At 36.4% G+C, this 5,292-nt stretch overlaps 1 long non-coding RNA gene across 1 annotated transcript; it reads right to left on the bottom strand.

Annotated features, from left to right (window-relative positions):
* Window positions 1–201: 201 nt before the first annotated feature.
* Window positions 202–1,426, bottom strand: LOC145822986 (uncharacterized). Its single transcript, XR_014364957.1, has 3 exons — window positions 1,043–1,426; window positions 675–788; window positions 202–430 (listed from the first exon to the last, which is right to left on the bottom strand). It is a non-coding gene; the product is annotated as an uncharacterized LOC145822986 (long non-coding RNA).
* Between the last annotated feature and the right edge of the window lie 3,866 nt (window positions 1,427–5,292).

The raw sequence follows: 5,292 nt of genomic DNA, 5'->3' as shown, positions 1-5,292 counted from the left end.
AGAAAATTTCATTCAAACATCACATACACAAAAAATTACAAATAATACTAATAAAAAAATTATTCAAACTCCAATAATACCTCCTTGTTTTTTTAAAAGAAAAATAAACCAGTAAACTTTAGGTACGGTTTCCTCTATAGGTAAACCAGCAAGCTTTAAAAGAAAAATAAACCAATAAACCAGTAAACCAATAAACTTTATCGAAAAGAAGAACCAAGACACATACGGTTTCCTCTATAGGTACTGATGTGTCAATCCGGTGTACATAGTAGAGATCAATGTAGTCCACACCAAGGCACCTCAGGTTCGCCTCGCAACAGGAGCGAACATATTCAGGGGTGCCTTTCACCACAATTTGGGTAGGTTCAATTTTGGCAATACCAAATTTTGTGGCTAATTCGATCTTTCCTCAAGGTAGCTGCTTTAGTGCCTGCACGGTTCAGGATCTACTAAATGAAAAAGCACTCCCAACAACAACAAAAAGATGTATTTTAGGAAATAGCTAACCAAAAAATAAAATTAGGCTAAAGTAGAAGTTTAGGGAGCAGTTGCATATTTAGTTAAAATCATGAATCAAAAATCACATTTGTCAACATATGGCGCATGCAAATGACCAACATTCAATGAATCATATTCTTAAAAGTGAAACTTTGTACTTTACAATCCACACTTACAAACAAATTCTATTTACATTTCAAAGTACCATCCCTCCCACCACAATCCCTTCAACAGTCACCAAGCTTATAAACAATAAGAAGTCAAAATCCAGGTGCAGAACTATTTTAGACCTGGCAAAAAAGAGATTAATGCAAGTTAAAAATGGTAGAAAAGGTGGTGGAGGAAGGCAGGGTCACACATGAATAATGAATTAAGCAACACCCTTGCTTCAGGAAGAAGAAAACGTAACTCAAACTATCGCACAAAAAGCCACGGTCAAACATGAATAATGAATTTGAAAAAGCAGTTCAATTTATCATTTATTAATTCACAGAAAGAGACATTGTATCTGAATCTGGTAAAAATAATAAAAAGAAGTGACAACCTGTTCCAGCGAGCTTCCTTTTGTTTTTGATGCCTCATTTACTTCAAATGACAATGCTAGTTCCAAGGCCTTAGAAGCACAGTGTTGTAACAGCAGTTACTCTACGAATTCCCTTGGCAATTCCCTCCTCAGACAACAGAGCAAACACATTAGATTAATCCCATTATTTACACCTTATAAGCATAAATGGATTTCCACCTTATAATTAAACACCTTAGTCCACCTCATATAATTTCCACCTCATATATTAAGTGGATTTCCACACCAAAACACCTTAGTCCCTCTCATTATTTACACCTTATAAGCATAAACCAAGATTAATGAATTTCAATGGATTTCCCTCTCTGTATCAATGGATTTCCAAAAATAGTGTAATCGTATATACTTAATTTGATGAAGCAAAATATTCTATATTTAACTCAAATAATACACTAAGGACTATATTATAACAATGAAACTAACACTAATCACAATCCAAAACAGCATAAAGTCAAGAAGCGCATTGAAGTAAATAGACACTTTATAAAACAAAAAAGAGTTTGGGACTTAGTTGCCACCAGGTGTGTAAACAGCCTACTGTTAAAAAAAAAGAGAAGAAAAGCTATTGCTAAAACAATTCAATAGAAGAAGAAGAAATAAAAACAATGCTTCTAGTTGTAGAGAGGCCAAATTTGAGTCTTCAAGATGAAAAATCAAACATTATATTGAAAAATCAGAATATATTAATCTAGATCACCTCAGAGAATCAAGAAAAGAAAAATAAGGAATTCAAATTCAAAATGTACAACAATGGATTAGTCTAGATCACATAATCAAAGGCTATAGTAGACCCAACTACTCCGTGACGAATGCAAAAGCCCCCTCACAGATTTTATCCTGCAACTTTCAATTTCTTGACACCAAGTCAGACAAAGGAAATAAGCTGGAGAAAGTTTAGATTTATAGAAAATTTTCAACATAATGGATCATAGAAGAGAGCCAAAGAGGTGTATGAGCTACAGGCTCTTTATTTCTCATTATGTGTAAAAAAAAATAACAAAAAAATTGTGCAATAGAATGAATAGTCAGACCTATTTATAAATAATAGTAAAATAAGGACAATTACAAACAGAACCAATTCATTTTAACTTCTGGGTGGTGCACAGAGCCACAAACATACTCATCCCATATACCATTGAAATGTATATTGGTAATAGGTATTTATTTTATGTCAAGATTAGTGATAAGTAGCATTGTACAATATGAAATTCCTGGTGTGTAGAATAATTGCCCATAGCATTTCCTCTTCTCAATTTTGCTTTATAAATCCAGATCAAAGACTGGTATTGGTCAATACATCAAATCTTGAGTTTGTATTTAGGAAAATTTTCTTGTTATTTGCTTAAGAATGTTCAGTAACTAAAACAATCCTCTATCACAGATAGGTTTTGGGGATAAAAGAGAGAGGACTCTGAACTGGAGCTTTTTGTGAGAGAGAAGAGAAAAAGTAGAGATATTTTAAGATTCTAAGGCTTTTTTATCCCATGATGATCTAACGGCCAGTATTAAGCAAAATGGACTGGTGTTAGATCTCTAGTAGCTTTTGATCAAACATCCAATATTAGGCAATCGAACAACATTATCAAAATGTAGCATTCGCACTGTTAAGGTAACATTGTCAAAAATAGCATTGGACCATGTCAAATTATGATTTAAACATTATCCTTTTGATATAAATAGTCTATTTTATAATATAAAATGTGATATATTCACATGTTTTTCAATATCTGATAAAATTGATTTTTTAAACAAATGACCTTCATTGCAAAATTTATGAGATGAACCATTTGGATTACTGTTATGGACCTAAAATGAGATTCAGGAAATAGAATATTAAGGGATATAGAAGATAATGATATGAAGATGATCCATTCCCAATATAATAACCTAAATCAATTCTGAACTGGCCATCTTTTTGTTTCTTCAGATATTATAATCAATGTTTATTGTTTATTGTCAAAATAAATTTGATAAACATTGGCACATCATTGTATAATAATTTTCTCTTTATTAACAGCCAACAAAAAACCAGCCTAGTGTAATATAATTTCAAAATACAAAATACCCAAAATTTGCTTACACAATCATAGAGCATACCAAATAGGGAACATTCTTAAGTCTAAATTTTGACAAATATTAAAAAAAATGTAGTTCTGTAAGACTTCATATACATTATGAGTAGAAACCCAGCTCATTCATAAACTCAAAGCACATATTCCAGTAGCTAATCTAAGCAATAAATCTGTAAATTGCCTCAAAACACAAGTTTGCTAATACAAACTCAAACAAAAGCCTATAAAATTAAGACAAATTACTATACCATTATAAATATATATACATACAGTTATCCAACTCAATTGATCATCAAATTTTAAACTCTACAACAACACATTTCAATTTTCTTTTATTTTTTCCCTTACAAAAAACCCTTAAAAAAAAAATCCCAAATTCTACAACCTAAAAAAAATCCTAAAAAAAAACCTAATTCTACAACAACAGATTTCAATTTGTAGTTATATACCTGTAGGTTGGAGTCGCTGGTTCGGGTCGGAGACATAATCAGGCTAGTCGGAGAGAGAGAGTCGAGAGAAGACAGATCATCGACAGAAGAGAGTCCGGCGGGACTGAGCGGCGAGAAGCAGTCAGGTCGAAGAGAGACTCAACTCGATCGTCGGATGGAGGGAGGCTCGGTCGGTGACAGCCTCGGTCAGGTCGAAGAGAAGGGTTGTAAGGGAAGGAGGAGTAGCGTAGCGAAGAGGGGAGGGTGGGTACCGAAGGGTTGGGTATCGAAGAGGGGTTCGAAGGGTCTTCAATGGCTGTGGTGATGAGAGACACTGTGACAGAGAACGTGGGAGAGAGGGAGCTGAAGAGAACGTGTTTGGGGACGTGGGAGAGAGGGAGAGATGAACTCAAACGGGTGGGAAATGTATCTCTGATTCATCTTGGCCGTTGATCTAAACTCAGAATTCATCTTGGCCCTTAAAACCAAATGTATCTCACATACATTTTAAGACATTTTCAAAATCCCTCTTGCCTTATTATATAGATATATATAAATACATATATAAAAGATGGCCACAATCATCATGCTGACCATACACCATCCTATAAAATAATAATTCTCCACACACTCACAATTTGACCCATTCTTTTTATTATTATTATTTTTTTATATTTTTTTTTCTCTTTCATCCCACCGTTTCAGAACCCATTAATAGTCTGTTCCCCACTTCCACCTTTATTATTTTTATTCATCATTATATATTCATCATCCCCATGCTCAATTTAAAAAAAAAAAAAAAAACCAAACATTTTACCAATTTGCACAACACCCATATTTTATTCCTCTCCGGAGTCAACCCCGATCACAATTTTACACAAAAAAAAAAACATCACCCACGGGCAGGACTTTTTTCCTTCTCCCTTCTCTACTCTGCTGCCGGTCTTTTCTTCTTGCCTCCGTCCTGGACGGCCCTTGACGGTGTTGCCTCCGTGTTTCCCACTCCACTGGGCATGATCACTACTCCCTGCTCCTCCACTGCAGCATATGGCGGCCCTCCAAAACGGAACATCACGGTGGCCTTCCGCTTCAGCTCCTTATTTTCCGCCTTTAGCACACTTATCTCTGCTCGCGCATCCTTATACATGCGCTGGAGCAGAGCCAGTTGAGCGTTTAACTGTTGCACCTCATTTGTCCTACTCTGCAGCCGGTGCGACAAGTTTGTGACCGCCGTCATGCTCTCCACACATGACTTCAAAGTATACTGATTAGCCTCCACATCCGTTTGCACTGCCATTTTTTGCTCCACCGCCTGCATCGGAAAGTTCAACGGAGCAAACCCAGTGGTGTTTGGTTGAGGTTCACGGGACACCGCACCAGTTATCTCTCTTGTGGACTCGTTGAGGTCGGGAAAGAGAGTAAGCAGAGGGCGGGACGAAGAGGCCATTTTCTGGGCAACAGAGTGTTACAGAATATTACAGAGTTTCTCTCTCAGAATATGAATCTCTCAGAACACGAAGAGTTTTTCAGATGTTTATCTCAGTTTTTTTTGTCTCAGTCTCTGCCTCAGCCTCTGCCTTCGTCTTGGTTATATAGCCAAGGCAGACACGCGCATCCTGCGCCGCTTGGCGCTCGCCGACAACCTGGCACGCCTTTTCATGGCACGCCTTTTGATGCATTTGGGCACGCCTTTTTATGGCACGCCTTTTGA

Source organism: Camellia sinensis, chromosome 3 (assembly GCF_055761805.1).
Source record: "Camellia sinensis isolate YWXY chromosome 3, ASM5576180v1, whole genome shotgun sequence".
Taxonomy (NCBI): Eukaryota; Viridiplantae; Streptophyta; class Magnoliopsida; order Ericales; family Theaceae; genus Camellia; species Camellia sinensis.
This window is presented reverse-complemented; position numbering and strand designations above follow the sequence as displayed.